The sequence below is a fragment of the Macaca thibetana genome, chromosome 5, assembly GCF_024542745.1.
Source record: "Macaca thibetana thibetana isolate TM-01 chromosome 5, ASM2454274v1, whole genome shotgun sequence".
Classification (NCBI taxonomy): Eukaryota; Metazoa; Chordata; class Mammalia; order Primates; family Cercopithecidae; genus Macaca; species Macaca thibetana.
Window position 1 is genome coordinate 175841762 of NC_065582.1, and position 18438 is coordinate 175860199.

At 42.3% G+C, this 18438-nt stretch overlaps 2 long non-coding RNA genes across 2 annotated transcripts in view; both read right to left on the reverse strand.

Annotated features, from left to right (window-relative positions):
* The window catches only part of LOC126955544 (uncharacterized), a 28216-nt gene extending 24868 nt beyond the window's left edge, over positions 1–3348 (reverse strand). The window contains exon 1 of the long non-coding RNA XR_007725966.1: positions 3228–3348. This is a non-coding gene — a long non-coding RNA (uncharacterized LOC126955544). The remainder of the gene's footprint in view (positions 1–3227) is intronic.
* The window catches only part of LOC126955538 (uncharacterized), a 656849-nt gene that overhangs the window by 460063 nt on the left and 178348 nt on the right, over positions 1–18438 (reverse strand). The window lies entirely within an intron of this gene.

The window sequence follows — 18438 nt, forward strand, 5'->3', positions numbered from 1 at the left end:
AATTTAGCACCGTATGTTCTCACTTAAAAATGGGAGCTGAACAATGAGAACACATGGACATATGAGGGGGAACAACACACACTGGGGTCTGTTGGTGGAGGGGTAGCGGGAGTGAGAGCATCAGGAAGAATAGCTAATGGACACTGGGCTTAATTCCCAGGTGGTGGGGTGATCTGTGCCGCAAAACGCCATGGCATACATCTGCCTCTGTAACAAGTCTGCATGTCCTGCATGTGTACCCAGAAACTTAAAATAAAAGTTGAAGAATAAATAAATAATAAAGTGTAAACAGTTGGGGGGGGGGGGGGAAGTGTGTTCCCATCCTAGATACACAGAAATCAAAGAGTTCTGTCGGTTAAGGAGTCCCTCTTTAGATCTGGGAGATGCTACTCAAGTAGATATATTGATGCTTAGTCCCAAATATATATAGTAGATTTTACAACAGTCAGGAATTCTGAAACCTGTTATAAGGCTTGGTTCTCCAATCCTGTATCAAAGACAGGTCTCAGGCAGCCAGGTAAAGAGCAAGCCCCCCATATTTCTTGTGAGAGATGGCAAAGTCCACCTCAAACTAGAGATTCAGCCAAACTTGATGGTTCTGGATGGCAAAGGGGTCTTGAAGATCAAACAAAAAAATTTGGGAGCTCTGAACTTGGCTAACAGAGGACTCAAGGGAAGGGATAAGTTTCATAATTACATTTGTTTTAGTCACTTGGGCTGCTATAGCAAAATACCATTGGGTACCTTATAAACAACAGAAATTTATTTCTCACAGTTTTGGAGGCTAGGAAGTCCAAAATCAAGGTACCAGCACATTCAGTGTCTGGTGAGGTCTCATTTCCTTGTTCATAGATGGAACCTTCTCATACGGTAAAAGGGGCAAGGCAGCTCCTTGGGTGTCTTTTATAAGGGCACTAATCTCATTCACAAGGGATCCATCCTCATGACCTCATCACCTCCCAAAGACCCCACCTCCTAATACCATCTGACTGGTGATTGGATTTCAATGTATGAATTTTGCGGGGGACACAAACATTCAGAGAACAACAACATTAAAAAAACATGTTTTATAGATTTATGTATTGTACTTGTTTCGAGGGCTGTCCTATGGAGATGAAATTCAATAAAATATTTGCTGACTTCCTATTTATATGAGGCCCTCCACCTGACACAGATTGGTTGCAGAGAGCACACAATTTGGCTGGTTGGGAGGAGCACTGAGGTTGAGAGTTAAGCTGAACCCTTAGGAATGTAGAGTCTATCAGGAAGTCTGGTAAAGGTTATGGGCTGGGCACAGCTCATTGTTCCGTATGTGTAAACATGCATGCATGCTGGCTTTGCAGACAGAGTCTTGCTCTGTCACTCAGGCTGGAGTGCAGTGGTGTGATCTCTGCTCACTACAACCTCCAACTCATGGGCTCAAGTGATCCTCACACCTCAGCCTCCCAAGTAGCTGGGACTACAGGCACACACCACCACAGCCCGATAATTTGTGTATTTTTAGTAGAGACAGGGTTTTGCCATGTTGCCCAGGCTGGTCTTGAACTCCTGAGCTCAAATGATCCACCTGCCTCAGCCTCCCAAAGTGCTGGGATTACAGGCATAAGCCACTGCACCCCACCTGATTTATCCAACTTATAACCAAATGAGATACAGTTTTAAAGCTTTGCAACCCCCCAAATCAGGAAATTTAAATCAATAAAATAAAGCATTTATTAAGTCTAGAGTCTGCTTTTGGGAGGCAGTTAGGGTAATAGAAATTAGTACTTTGCTTGGCAGACCCACTTGGTGCCAGGCATTGTGCCATTGCACAATATCATTTTATTACTCTTCAGAATATGTGTTTGTGGTAGGTGTTATTTTTTGCATTTTATGTTGAAAAAACGGACCTTCAGTGAGGTCCATTAATTTGCCTGAAGTTACAGAATATGGATAGGGGAGCAGGGAGTCAAATATAGGCCTATCTTGACTCCTAAGTACTTGTTCTTTTCATTATAACACACCATCTACATGTTTTGGCATTTGACAGAAAAGCTTGGTTCAATTCACATGCATAAAAGGAAATACGGAGATAAATAATGTTTTCTTTCTCCTATTTTTAATTTAAGTAACAGCATTGTGGAATGAAAAGAACAACCGAATATGAGTTCTGACTTCATCACTCATTGGCACTAGGTCTTTGGGTAGGTCATTCATTTTGCTCTTTCAAACCTATTTCTTCATCTGCAAAGTGGAAATAATAACCCTTCCTCTACTTACATCATGAGATTATTATGAAATGAAAACGTTATGTAGGAAAACATGCTGAAAACTTTTGACTCTAAATATTTCTGGTTTAAAATACTGCCCTCGTTAGTCATTTAGACATCGAATGGATCTATTTCTGGCCCACGGGGCCCCTCTGGCAGCATGGCTTTCAAAAGATGCATTGCTCATTGTAGAAGGAAAAATGTGTGGAGAGATGTCTGCTACTGCATTGCAGGCTGCCAACCCTACAGTCATGAGCTGTTATATGAGCTAGTTGCACTTTGGGTTTTTCCAACATTGAGATTCTTTGGGACTTGAGGAGGGTGCACTGCCATATGCACTGAGTGCCCCGTGGTAACTGGAGATGAAGGTGGCTTACCCTTCACCGGCATCATTATGGATCCAGGCCTGGCAGGTAAGTTCACATGTGCTACACCTACTGAGATAGAGGAGATCATGCAGCCATCCGTGGCTCTTACTACTGGAAAGGTGAATCGAGGCAATCATCTTTCACACATTTGTTCATTTAAACAGTAAACATTGATTGTCTGTGAACCAGATGTAAAGTACAAAGAAAAAATAATAAAAATTTAAGAACAAAGATAAATGAGGGATAATCACCAGCTGGGTACAATCCCCAGCAAGAGCAGCACATAGCCTTTGTAAACAAAGGATTATATATTTAAAATGTTGTGAGAATTCCAGACACCCTGGGAGCTACCACACTGCCCCATGAAGGCTGAGTGGGGCCAGGATGGGTTTGGGTTGCTTTGGTTGTAAGTTGTTCAGGCTAAAGGCACGAAGTTATATAAATCCAAACATATTCCTGAGCCTCATTGAAAGTAAAATTTGGGGACCCGATATTAGACATTATGTGTAAATGAAATTAAAAAGTCATAAATAGAGTGCTTTAGTCCATCTGAGCTGCTATAACAAAACACCGTAGATGGTGGCTAAAAACAACAGAAATGTATTCTCACAGTTCTGGAAGCTGAGAAGTCCAAGATCAAGGCATCGGTAGGTCGAGTATGTGGTGAAGGCCCTCTCTCTGGATCATAGATTGTATCCCCTCGCTGTGTCTTCACATAGTGGAAGGGGCAAATGAGCTTCCCAGGGCCTCTATTATGAGGTCACTTATCCTATTTATGAGGGCTCCATTCTTATGACCTCATCACCTCCCAAAGGCCTGACTTCCTAATACTACCGTATTGGGTGTAGAGTTTCAACATATGAACTATGAAGGGGCACAAACATTCAGAACATAGCATATGGTATAACAAAAATGAGGGATACAAACCAGGGACTTAGCCAATGTTATGAATGGACCTGACCCCCGCAATGGCCAATGGCCAGTGGATCAGGAGTGGATTGTGCTGATGTAAAGACTTGGGAATAGATGCATACAAAATGCTATGGGAACTGAATGGAAAGCAACATTTGCAGTGGGTTTTGACAGCTCTTATAATGGCTCATGATTGCAAATGTGTGATATAAATCACACATAGAAGCTTTCCTGATATACAAGGGTGCGGGGTGGGGGGGGGTGCTTGAAATCCTAAGCAAGTGGACAACATATCACATAAAATAAGTGATTTAAAACAAAATTGGAGAATTGTGCCCTTTGGCACTCATTCGCCCTCCTATGTTTCTGAGATAATCTGGGTCCTAAGCCACAGTGAAGAGAAAGGGCCACAAATATCTCCTATCCCAGAAGTCTTGCAGTAAGTTGAAAGTTCTACTTCAAGTTTCCTTTAAAAAACAAAAACAAAATTACTGATCCAGCAATCCTACTACTGAGTATATATTCAAAGGAAATGCAATCCATTATCTTGAAAAGGTATCTGGACTCCTATGTTTATTGCAGCATTATTCAGAATAGCCAAGATATAGAATCAGTTTAAGTGTGCATCAATAAATAAATGGATTAAAAAGTGTGGTATATATACACAATGGAACACTGTTCAGCCTTCAAGAAGAGGGAAATTCCGCTTTGCAACAACATGAATGAACCTGAAGGCCATTACACCAAGTGAGATAAGCCAGGCACAGAAAGACAAATACTGTATGATCTCTTATATATGGAGTCTAAAAATACTAAACCCTTAGAAGCAGAGGGTAGAATGGTGGTTGCCAAGGGCTGCAAGAAGGAGAAAGATGGGAAGATGTTGGGTCGAAGGGTGCAAAGTTTCAGTTGTAAGATTAGTTAAGTTCTGGAGATTAATATACAGAATGGTCGCTATAGTTAAATAATGCTGTATTGTACAGTGGAAATTTGCTAATGAAACTGCTTTTGCACATGTTATATCAGGGAGAAAATTTAACAGTAAGCTAAACTAACCCAATCTCCATATTGCCTTTCCCTTAATTACTCCAGGGCTATTGAGGGGTGGGAGAGGCCAAGCATCTTAAATTGGAAACACGTATTGTTTATATTTGCTGGGGAGGGTGGGTTCATAAGGGTGAGAGGACAAGGGTTTGATAAGAAATGTCTCTTCAAATAACAGATGTACTCAGGAACCCAAAGCCTCTTGTATGTGACAGGTAATGAGGTAGGGTAGAGGCATGACTTCAGTCTGGATCTGAGCTACCAGGCTGGAGTTGTCAAACCAGGAGAATGAAGAAAACAATAAAAGCTTAACCTTAGTAATTAGAAGGAATGGCGGAATATAATTTTAAAAAGCATTTGGAATTGGCAACCAATTCTTTTTAAACTGGCAATGTTAAAAGTACAGCGAATAAATTGTAGTCTGAGGTCAGGCACAGACTGGATGGGGTAATTTTACAGAGAAATGCTGAAATGAATCTGAATCTCTCTAGAAGGCTTACGGCCTCTGTATTTTCCTCCCATCTTAGAAGCACCTGAAAGCAGGTTTCTAGGGGGAGAAAGTTGAAAAGGACAGCACCTATATGTAAGCCCTGAAGGGGCATGAACAGAAAGGCAAAAGCCACGTCTACCAGAGATCAAGGAGCCAGGAACTTGGAAGAGGATCCCATAGAGGCACCAGGGCCTGGGAAGAGGCAAACTACACACCCTCTGCTAGCACCTGCAACGTGCCTGCCTTTCAGGAGGGTACTCACGCCCATCATACAGTGCAGGGTCATGCAGATTGCTTCAAGTATTTCTGCAATGCTTCTCCAAGACTCTCTGGGTTCGCACTGTGCAGACTTAAACACACTATTTAGTTCCCCTCAGCCTTGGGGTCCTGACTTGTAAAAAGGAGAACAATCACCTCTCTCTTGCAAGAATGTAAAGAAAATTAAAGGAGATGTGTGAAATGCATTGTTCAGCAAGTTTTACATTCATAAAAATTATTGTTTTTTAAATTCCTTTTTATTACCTTTTTCTGCAACATCACGCAAAATAAAAGTTGCAAGAGGTAGAGATACATTCCTGAGAATTCTGATATGTTTCCCAGAGACTGGGTGCAGCTCCAGGCTCCTAAAGTGTGATGCATTCACCCCAGGGCTTCCTGGATGAAGCAACTCTGACACCAGGATCTAACTAGGCCTGGAGTTCTCTGCAGCCTGGAGGGTGGTTTCGCAGGGTGCAGGACTGAGGCAGCTCTTTGAGATCCACATACAAATATAATGATTCGTATAAATATCTTTTCCCTCATAATGTTACCAGACTGTGGGATTTCATTTGCATACCCCTGATGATCTCATTATACACTATTTTATCTCCCCCTTTCTGTCTGTCCCCAGTTAATTGGGTCCTATGGTATTAATCTGTCTGAAAAAGCATCTTCTGCTCCTGAATTTCAGATTTTGACTTACAAGTGAGTTGGTGCTGATACAGTGATGTTATATGCAGATAGTAAGCACAGGAGGCTTCCTGGAGGCCTTATCTCCTTCCTTAATATCTGTTAAGTCAACCATTGAGGTTTTATCAGGCTATGCATGGTGTTCAAAAACACAGTAAGACTAAAGCTACCAACTCTTCTCATTAAGTTGATTCAATTTCAACTTTCCCATCAAGATGCTCTATCCCAGTGAACATTTGGTCTCATTGCCTTTTTATTTCCAGCTGTCAGCTTAAAAACAGTGACTGCTTGTTCACCTTTCTCATCCTGCAGCATCAGCGGAATTAGCCCCAGTGCTTCCTGTGCAAAAGACTCACTACCACCTTCCACCAGAGGTGCTGAGTCTGCACAGCTGGCCAAGTTCAGCAGATGGCTGGCAAGGGCTTCAGCTGGGGATTACGCTGGCTGAAAAGACACAGTCATGGAATGTTTGCTACAGGCACCCTCCTTGAATGGGTACCACTGCGACAAAGAAGCCCAGCATAGGAGGTCATGTAGAAGATGAGAGAGAGAATCAGGAGGAATGAAAAGAAAGGAGGTAGGAGGATGCTGTGTCTTGCACAGGGCCCTGTCTTGTTTGCCTAAAAAATATGCCTATCCTCAATTCCAGAAATATTCTCTTTTTGCTTTTTTATTCTCATTAAATGTTTTGTAAAAATCTAACTGAAATCCACTCATTGAGTCCTGTTTCTCCTCCCCTTCCTCACGTTCACTCACGCTCACCTGTCAATGCTCAGTTTTCCTGACACTTTCCTCTTCCAGTCCCACACTTTCAGCCTGGGGGCTGCGACCTTTATTTGTGCTCAAGCACCCACACACATAGTCCCATCTTAATGCATGCCACATTGAACTGTCATTGTTGACTCACTTGTCTTTCCTACCTGAAGTCAGACCCTCTAGTTTATTCATCTCCGCATCCTCATTGCAGGGCTTTGATCAAAGAAAAGAGATGCACCAAGGCAGGGATCAACCCTTTAGTGACCCCAGTGTCTGCAGACTCTATGAGAAAATGATGCAGCCAGGTTACCCAGGTGCAATGGATTGCATGCTGAGCTATGGTACTGTAACCAAGAACCCCCACTTCTCTGAGAGTATGTTTTTCTCCCTCTCTCTTCTTTTCTCTTTTTCATATTTCCTCACTTCCTACTTAGCCCTTTAGAAATGCAAACATAGCTTTGAACCCCCCCTTCACCAGACACTCCCTACAGAGCAAGTTAATCTAACCATGTGCTTAGGAGCTCCAGAAAGGAACTCTCACCCACCAAGAAGTTGTCTCAAGAGATAACAATTGATTGACAACTTAAAGTATGCCCACCCACAAAGACACCAACAGTAACCAGCTTGACCACCCACCAGATAAGGCACCAAGCTAACACGTGCCCCCCCCACCTCCTTGCTTTCCCCCTCTCCCAACGTGCTACTCATGTTAACCCCCCTTTAAAAAATGCCTCCTTTCTGCCCCAGGAGTGAAGTGGTACTCGTAATGCAAGAGGCTGTACTTCTTCCTTTAAGCTAGTTTTGGAATCAACAGTCATTTTCTTTATATTAATACCAGACCTTGTTATTATTAATTGAACTCTGTAAGCAGCAAGCAACAGAACCAGCACTGCATTCTGTTTTGCATGATATTAAAATACCATCATGCCACTCAGGGTTTTCAGTGAGCCCAACACCATTCCTGACAGGCTGTAGATTTTAAATAAAGTTTTGTTGACTCAATGAACAAATATTTGAACAGATGAATAAAGGAGCAAAAGGCATAAATCAACAGTTTTCACTTAATTCATTGCTTTATCAGTAAGCCTGTCAAAAGAGAAAATAAGATAATACTTCAGATAAAACACCAGTTGGAAATCACTAGCCTAAGGTTAGTGAAAATCTATTAATGCAAGTCTCTCAGAGTAACGTGACATGAAAGAAACATTTATGTGCTTGAGGTAGGCAGTTTTGTCAGAGGCATTTGAGCCAAAGCGACTCCATTTTGAATGAGAGCTGGGAAAATGAAGCTGAGACTTGTTGGGCTGCATTCCCAAAAAGTCAGGCATCCCTAGCTTCTAGATGTTTATGGTTAAGGAAACAAATTAGTAATGTTTACTAAAAGAGACTCAGACTTGGGAGTGTCCAGATATCCCGACATCTGGAGAACAAAGGCATTCCTAATTTTGCTTTAAAGATAATACTATCAATCCTTGCAAAATATAGTCATTAAGAAAATCACTCCTTTATCACAAACCCTTGTAGCAGAACACATCTCCCCATATATACAAGCATTGTACCTGGGGTGGATGCATTCCTCCTCTTACTTTCAAGAACTCCCTACTCAACGGAGTAGCTGTTCTTTCTCCACTCTACATTCTTAATAAACTTGCTTTTACTTTGCACTGCAGACTTGCCTTGAATGCCTTCTTGCGTGAGAACCAAGAGCCCTCTCCTGGGGTTGAATCGGGACCCCTTGCCTGTAATAGTTTCTAAGTAATGCCAAACTTGTGCACAAAAATATCCTTTTTATTCCCTAAAGAACATCATTTTGGATTTTGAACTTCTTTTTACAGACAAACCCGCAGCCCCCACCCCTTTCACATGTCGCATGAGCACTGCAGTTAATATCTGGAATTAACATGGACTGTGCTTCAAAACATCACATGTATGTGGGGGAGTGGACAGCTTGGTTCCAGTTACACTAAAACAAAATAATAAAGAAAACAATGATGAGCTTGAGTCACATCTCAGAAAGCTTGCTGGTGCATTTACTGTAATCAGTATCCATAGGACACTGATGGGTTCATCATTTCAATTTATTTAATGATAAAGGACTCTGTTTTTCTCAATGCAATTAAGCAAAATACCACAGTAAACAAGTACTTTAGTGGGATAAAACTGTCTCCATTTGAATCACTTCTTTTTAAAGTAAGCATACACTAATCAGCTCTAGAAAAAAAAAAAAATCCAACTATAAAATTGACAAATATCTTTGGAAATGGAACTCCTTTTAGAAACCTGTTTAGGGAAAAGAGAACAAGGGAACATAATTGTCTGTCTAAATGGATGCCATTTAACAAAGATGATTGGAGAGCTCTTGTATATTTCCCAAACCATTTCTCCTCCAGATGTTTTTTGACCAACCTTGAAAATCCATAAAAACCAACTATTGGTTTTTCTATGTTTTTATTGGCTTTTCAACCTTTTATGGTGCTGCTGCAGTAAACATATTTATTGTATACAGTCTTTTTATTTGTTCATTCTTTCCGCAAATACTTTTGAACTCTTCCATATTTCAGCCACTCTTCTGGACACTTAAGATGCTATGATGCACAAAAATGATATGTTTTTGGTCATAATAAAGCTTATAGTTGGGAGGGGAGAAATGGTGAGAGGATATATATTAAAATTATAATCACTCAATTAACTTAATGAATCACTGTCATGGTATGCTACAGAGGTTAACATCGTAGTACAACAAGGAGGTGTGGTGAATTGTGCAGCCTGGGACTACACCTCTGAGAAGACATATTTGCTGGGAGTTAAAGAAGAAATAACTTTCATAGGCCACACTGTATTGAAAGACTGTTTCATATGAGTCATGGAATTGCAGCATATGTGAGTGCCCTCAGGTAAGAAGGAGTTCGATCATATTTGTTCATCCATATATTCATGCACCAAATATTTTTTGAGCACCACTTTTCCAACTTAGATCTTTTCCAGACTTCAAGGGGTCGTAGACTGGTGGGACAAACAGAGGAGACGGAACCAGCATCAGCCCTGAGAAGTAGCAGGAGTAGAGTCTTGGGAATGTCACTGAACTTAGGGTGCAGTGCAGGATATATGCAGAGACTAGAAATTCTTAATGGCTTCATATGACACAGACCCTGGGCATGGTGGGGCAACACCAGCCAGTTCCCACTTACTAGAGGTGTCGGCCCCAACAGTACCTCTGCTTCATGCAGTGGCTACTAGGGGTTCTTTCTAGAAAACTCTTAGAGCCATCTCTAACACACTCCAGTTCAGAGACCTAGCTAAACTCCCAGCTTGGGATAAGTACAATGTCTCAAAGCAGACAATGATTATGTCTTTGTATGGCTGGCCCTAGTTTATGCGCTAAGAATTTCTGAGGATCTGAACAAAACAAGAGTCCCTGTTAGGGAACCTCTGTCAAGGTGGGGCTCTTACTGCTTAACTTGTTCTCTGGATTATACTTGAAGCACTAAATCATGGGACAACACTAGTTTTCCAGATCAACTCAGCTAATGTTCAATTTCCCCTCCTATCTATTGAGATATTAATAAAAATTAGAGTAGCAATCTCAATCTTTTTTTGTAGTAAGAGTTTGGAACAATATCAAACTGTGCTTGACTTGGAGTATGTGGCAGGGATCAGTGCTGGCCGTTCATGCAGGATCCACTGTTAGGGGACTTTGTTCACTGCTGTGCACTCAGCAGGCCTCCCTTCTGGGTGCATGCCCAGTGACATTTGGTCACACTTTACCACTTTGCTGCACTGAACCCATTGTGCCTGTCTCTGAAGGTGTAAGCAGCAAGAGGAAGGTCAAAGCTGCAGTCAAATCAAACGACAAAACTAGCTAATGCTTACTAAGCACTTACTCTGAGCCAGTTAGTGTTCCTAACATATCTTGTATTAACGTATTACATTTTTACAACAATATAATAAGGTAGGTGTTACTGTTATCCTACTTTAGAGATAAAAACAAAACTAAGGCATGGAGATATTAAGTAATTTCCCATGGTAACACAGCAAATAAGTGGAGGAGCTGAGAATTAAGCTCAGGTAGTCTTATTCCTGGGCCTACATTTTTAACATCCCTACCATGTTGCCAGCCAGACAGAACACTGACCGACATCTATGATAGACCCTAGAGCTCTGGTTTAGATGAGGTTGGATTGTGGGCTTAAGGCATGTTTTGGTTGGGCTCTCTTGGTGGTAAGGGACAGAGTCACTCAAGCCAGCTTAGGGAATAAAGGGTTGGATAATTTAAGGATGGATCTGAGTTGGATGAGAAGAAACCATAAAGAAGAGTTGTAATTGGCCTCATAGATCCTGCAGATGGAGCATGTGTCTGGGTCCAAGGGGGTTTGAGGAATCTCAGCAGGGACACTTATAGATCCAGCTGTGCTTCTCCACATAGACCACTCAGTCTAACTCGTATTTTCCTTTGTTTTCTCCCTTATTGCCCCTCAGCATTATGCCCAATACTCTCCGTTCTGTATTTGTTGCTTCTGCTAACCCCTGATTCCCTCCAATTCTAACTCTAGGTATATGGTGCAACTTCCCAACTCTAACTCTAGGTATACAATGCAACCTCCTTACCCTAACTCTAGGTGTACAATAAAACCTCCCAACTCTAACTCCAGGTGCACAACACAACTCCCAACTCTAGGTAACAATGCAACTTCCCAACTCTAACTCTAGGTGTACGATTCAACCTCCCTACTCTAACTCTAGGTGCACAATGCCCCTCCCAAATCTAGGTGTACAATGCAACCTCCCAACTCTAGGTGTACAATGCAACCTCCCAATTCTAGGTGTACAACGCAACCTCCCAACTCTAGGTATACAACACAGCCTGTCAACTCTAACTAGTTGGACAGTGCAGCCTCCCAACTCTAACTCTAGGTGTACAATGCAGCCTAACAACTCTAACTCTAGGTGTGCAATGCAACAGATAGAGGCTGTGGCTATCGTGCCCTACATCCTGTGCCCAATGCTGTGTTCTCTTCTTGATGGCTAACAGCACCCTTCCTCACACTTCAGCATCTCTGCAGTGTCTGCCTATCGGCTTTTCCCAGGGCGGGTGCTTGTTCAATCCAACTTCAGAGCACCCTAAGGGGGCTCTAACACTCCCAGGGACACTCCCATCCAATGAGGATTGAGGGGTGGAAATTAGGAACTAAATGCCTCAGCTCCTGGAGGGTGGATGCATGCATACTCCTCGGAGGGTCCTCAGGAGAGAACAGGCAGGTGGGAATGCTTCCGGAAGAAATACCAGGCACCCAGAAGCAAGTAGAAAAGTAATGAATATTAATGGTGTATTTATCTTGGGGCAGGATTTCTACAGTGGCCAGGTTAATAATTTTATGCGCATTTATGCAGATCAGGAAACAGGGCTGCAGGACTGGTGCCTAAACTCCCCACAGCCAGAATGTGAGGGAACTTAGATATAGTTCACTGCAAGTCAGTTTCAATTCCTCTAATCCAAGGCCTAGAAGGATAGACAATGTCAACATGACAAGGACCCAATAGTCACAGGTACTTAATAGATTGAAATTAATATCTGGTGTCTCCCTCAATTGAAAATGAGCCGGTGAGCTGACACCTAACAGTCTATTTTGCAACCTGAGGGATGGCACGTGCCACTTTTGTTATATTCTGTTAGAAATGCAGTCCAGATCTCTTTGCCATGAAACTAGCAGAGCCCTACCCTAGATCTGTCATTAAACTGCAATTTGGTGCCAAGAAAATGGTGCTAAACTAATAATTTTTGCTTGAAGGGTATTCATGACTTTAAGGAAAGAACAAAAAAAAAAGTGCCTACCATTTACTTAAAGTTTGAAGGTTTAAGCTCTAATAAAAGAGCTGCAAAAAATGAGGCAAAAAGCATTTTGGAGAGAACTGGGAATATGCCTGTTTCTTCTAGGCACATCAGAGCACTTTCAGACCTGAGGCTTGAGACCACACTCAATTTCTCCAGATCTTAACTTTATTTAGGGAATATTCTATTTAGGACTAATTTGGGGATCTCCTTTCTCTGAGACAGGGTGGCAATGATACCACCATTCATATTTGTGTATGTCATATTTTAAGATCTTTTTTTTCTCATTTGATCAATGTAACAACTCCATGAGGAAAGCCCCTCTCTGTGTTTTGCAGATGAATTAAGAGATTCGGAGATGTTAGACAACCCAGCTAGTTAATCCTAACAGAAGCGTAACAGAACACAGTTACTTCTTTCTTTCAGGTTTTCTTCTTTTGTTCTCAGAAAGAATCAAATAAATCATCTTAGTCAGGTGTTATCATGCCTATTTTCTTTATGGGAGGTAACTAAGGTCTAAAGAAATTAAGAGAATAACAAGAAAACTTGCTTTCTACAGTTATGGATTTGACCTATTTTTTATTTTGATTTTTTATAGATTTAGGAAGTACAATTGCAGGGGTTTTTTGTTTGTTTGCTTGTTTGTTTTTTACCTGCATTGATTGCATGGTGGTGAAGTCTGGGATTTTTACGCAGCCATCACTCAAATAGTGTACCTTGTTCCCATTAGGTCATTTCTCATCCCTCACCCCTCCACCCACCCTTCCACTTTTTTGAGTCTCCAATGTCTATTTTTCCACTATCTATGCCTATGTATAGATTATTCAGCTCCTGATATCAAAAATGATTTTTTCCTTATTGGTGATAGTGCCCAGGGCAAAAGGGGAGTGTCTCAGATCAAACCAGGGGAGAGGAAGACCTGACCATGAATGACACGTTAGCAGCAAGAGGGAGTAGGTAAAAGACAGTTCAGTAATCCACTGAAGCCTCTAAACTCCCATGGCTGCTTGAGGAGACAGCACCACATTAATTGCCATGCATTCCTATTCATTCTGCCCTCTGCTTTCACAAAGGTAGGTGTTCACTCTCTCTCTCTCTCACACACACACACATTGGATGCATACACAGTTCTAACAGTGTTGACTCCATGCAGCCCAACCTTTAGAACTTTCGATTGAATTAAATTCTTAAAATCACCCACTATCATAGATAAGACACTTGCTCTGTGTAGGGTGATTGGGTTTGTTGTTTCATGTTTTTATTTCATTTATTCTCACAGAAACACTGTGAGGGAGAAAATTGTGTTCCCATTTTATAGATGAGGAGACTAAGTTTTTGAGAATTAACTTGTCTATGGTGAGTTACCTAGCTGAGAAGCAGCAGAGCTAACATTTCCAACCAGGCCTGCCTGGCTCCCAGACAGGGTTTCTCCATCCCACCCCACACCCTCCAGCAGATATGCCCACAGCGCTAGTACTAGCCACGCCCATTCATGTGCTCCTTGTTTATGGAACATTCGGTTCGTGCCTGCCAGAAATTGGGTAACAGGACCAGGCCTCCTTTGCTTAAATGTAGATTATCTTTCTTAAATACAGAAGTTACAAAACACTATGTTTTGAGACTTATAACCCAGAAGCACTGTACAGTGTGGTGAGTGATGGACAGAACAAGCACACAGTGCAATGGAAACACCAACAGGGCCCACGACCTGGTGCAGGGTTGGTTGGTGAAGGCTTGGTGGGGTGGTCAGCATGTCAGTGAACCTGTGGCCTGAGGGATGGGAGCTAAGCTGGGCAGAAATCAGGGCTCCAGGCAGAGGGGACAGGTATTGAGTCCTGGAGGTGGGGGTGTGGAGGGCTCTATAAACTATGCTAAGGAGTCTGACAGATCATAGCAACAGTTAAAAAGGTCAGGGATGAAACGTCAAGAAGGGTCATTATTAAGTGGAAAATTCTAAAGCTGCTACATGGGGTTAGCCATTTGCTGAGGCCTCTTTAGAAATAGCCTGGTGGATGGTAGGGCTCAGACTGTGCTTGGGTCTTGTCAAACAAAAGGAGTCCCCCATACAGGTGTGTGCCTGTAATCCCAGCTACTTGGGAGGCTGAGGCAGGAGAATCGCTTGAACTCCAGAGGCGGAGGTTGCAGCGAGCTCAGATCGCACTACTGCACTCCAGCCTCAGCTACAGAGTGAGACTCCATTTCGGAAAAAAAAAAAAAAAAAAAAAAAAAAATGGAGTCCCCATACTTAAGTTACACTGTTATCCTAAGAACTTGATATGGTTTGGTTGTGTCCTCACCCAGATCTCATCTTGCACTGCAGTTCCCATATTCCCCAGGTGTCGTGGGAGGAACCTGGTTGGGGGGTGGTTGAGTCATAGAGGTGGTTATCCTCATGCTGTTTTCGGGATGGTGAATGAGTTCTCATGAGACCAGATGGTTTCATAAGGGACTTTTCCCCCTTTTGCTCAGCACTTCTCCTTGCTGCCGCCATGTGAAGAAGGACATGTTTACTTCCCCTTCCACAATGAATGCAGGTTTCCTGAGGCCTCCTCAGTCATGAGGAACTGTGAGTCAATTAAACCTCTTTTCTTTATAAATGACCCAGTCTTGGGTATGTCTTTATTAGCAGCGTGAGAACGGACTAATAGAGAAGTACTAACACGGTAATATGGTTTTGTTAAGGAAAGTGGTGGAGTACGGAAAAGAAGGGAGTTGGGTTGCCTAGAATCTGTGATTCTAGCATTGAGAATGTCCTAATGGGCTGACTCGGGTCATTCAGTGTTAGGAGAAAATCTAGCTCTATAATAGCCACTGCAGTTGTTCTGATAAGGGAGGGTCTTGCATCTAGGCTCCTTCAGGTACTATATTCTAAGTACTACATGCTACAGATAATACATAAGGTATACTTCATTCCATTTCCTGTTTTTCACAGTGGCTCTCTTAGTAAGAAATAGCCATCTCTATTTTATAAGTAAAGATAAGATGGAGGCTTAGAAAAGTTAAGTAACTTTCCCAAGGTTACACAGGTGGAGATTGGGATAAAAATTAAATTTCCATCTGTCTGACTCCAAATGCCGTATTTTCACTGGTGAAAAGAGGATGTCGCTAATTAACGACACTTGCCTTTGCTGCCTTCCAGGCAAACTGCCACCTCTCTCAGTTCAATCTATCAAAGGAAGCTCTCCAGTCTGGCTGCTGAAAATATTGACCACAAGCTTTCTCCAAACAAATGAATGCTTCAACATGTTGGTTTCCTTCTTCTCTGCTGGAGTGTGATTCCATATCCAGAGGTTGGTCACTGCTGTGTGGAGCTAAGGGAATTCAACGTCTGCTCCTGAAAGTGAACTGCTAGCTGGGTCTATCACTACAGACCGGCCGAAACCTGAGGGTGAACTGAAATCAGCCTCCAGACAGACTTGCCATGAGAAAAGTTCAGCCAGCCTTCACAACAGAAGCGCCTTTGAGGACCAGCCAGGTGCCAAACCTGTGCTTGACTCCAGGGATGTGAGAAGGAATAAGCCCAGGACAGTGCTCCGGAAGATCTTGCAATCTAGTTGGAGAGATAAGCATGTAAATAAATATCGACAGATTCAAGTGCTCTGGCTTAATTCTATGTGAGGTGTCATGGGAGCACAGGGGAAGGATGTGCCACTCGTATTGGAGTGGACTGTGAATACAGTCCCTGCACTGAGCCTGGGAAAATGAGGGGGGATTTCTCACCTGGTGAAAAGGAGCCTGAGGGGAATGGAGTAGCATGAGAAAAGTCATGACTCAACAATGTCAGTGTATCACTGTTAAACCGAGCAGCTGGGATGCTGTAAGAGATGAAGCAGGTGAGGCTCTTAGGGACAAGACAGTGGGCAGATGTGTGGCAGGACCAGAAGTTTGGTTTTTATTCTGTAAATGAGGAAGGGCAGGAAAAAGCATCCAAAGGCAAATAAGTCCGGCTCTCCGTTTAACAAAAGAAAAATTCACTTGTAGTTTTCTTCATTTTTAAATCTTTTTTTAAAAAAATTAAAGAGTCACTCAATCCACTTAACTATGTATTTCTGTTACGATATATTGTCTTCAAAGTTGTAAGCCTTTTCAAGGATGAATATATGTATCTTGCTTACTTTTGTTTCATTACAACACTTAAGAGAGAACTTGGCATATAACAAGGGCAAAATAAATGCTGGAGAATTGAAATAAAGGATAACTTTCGCTGAGCACAGGGTAGGGTTGTAAGAATGCTGCTTTTCTTAATTCTTAGTATACCCCATGATGTAGGCATAGCTATTTTCCACTTTCACAGATAAATAAATTGGAACTCAGGAATAACATATAACAATCCCAGGGGCACAGGTGTTGTGTGCAGCTGCTAATGAGTAGAAATGTGGGAACTCCACCCTGGGTCTGTGGGAAGGCAATGGCTGTGTGTGTGTGTGTGTGTGTGTGTGTGTGTGTGTGTGTGTGTGTAAGTACTTTGCTGGATGTATGAAGTTAGATTAGAAATTTTGGGTTCAGTATTAACCTGTACACACTCATCAGCAACCTCACTGAAGTGGGAAATCAGCCACAAATGGGTCTTTGAAACCAAAATAAATCAAAATAATATATATGCTGCCGCCCATGTGCTCCCTAGGAAGACCTCTCAGAACTGTTCTTTTGGGCTATGGAACTTGAGAGAGTGCTGGGTGAACAAGATGTCCGAGGATTGGCTGCTGATGCATCTATTGAATTATCACAGGTCAAATACACTCAATACAATTAGATTTGCACCAAAAAACAGGATGAGCGGTGCTTTTGTTCCAGGGAAATACGTGCTCAATGCTTTCAGCATGCTGAATACTTATGCATCAGCACAGTACTGGGTATTGTGCCTCATTCCATTTGCCCAGTAAACATGTGCTGCTGACTTCATGTGAGACAGACCTACGGCAAGCCTGATGTTGCAAGGATGAATAAGACAAGGAACGAGGGTACAAGACAGAAGACTGAAGCACAGTAAATCACCGCTATTAGGAAAGGAAAGGACAGTGGCTAGAGGACAGATGAGGGGCTACTTCCCAGAGGAGATGGCCAATAAGCTGGGATTGAAGGATGAGGACAAATGTGCAAGATAAGCAATAAAACAATCTAGATTTGCCTTGTTTGGTTGAATGCTTTGCTTTTGTAATTCCATCTGTGAGCCCTGTCACTTCATTAATGATTTTTAAATGAAGATGGATAAAGGTCAATAGACTCCCTAACATGTCTGTATCCCAGAGTGTTAGGACCATGGCATTTTTGTGAGGAGCCCGCAGGGTGCATGGAGGATGTTTGCTGCAGGTATGTGTGTGTGTGTGTGTGTTCTGTTACCAGGACTCTGCTCCCACTTCCTGTGATAAAAAGGCCTTGATTTTGTTGGGTGTTCTGATTCCCTGTCATTCTCCTTGCGTGGGTTTCAGGGAAAGCTAATGCTAGGCCTGAGCCAGTGAATCAGGCACAACAACCAGGTCCTCCTATTGTTTTTGCCACAGTTGTTGGTTCACAGATGGGCAAATCATCACATCCAAGTCCATGGTATCCATTAAAATTAGTGCTGAGGCTCCTTGGAAATAAACTCTTGTTCTGATCTCGAAACCCTGGTAAAGGGAGAGGTAAGGTCTTGAATGGCTGCTTTCATCTGGCAGAGACTAAAATCTTACCAATCAAAGGCAGAGCTAAGGGATAGAGGAATTGAGTCTTGTTGATATTATCCGACCCTGGCTCTTGACAGAGCTGACGTTTTGTCTACCCCACTGGGATCTTCTATTGTGTTGAGGCAACACATTCCCTCTTTGCTTGTAAAAGTTAATATCCTGCCTCATACTGTGTATATTT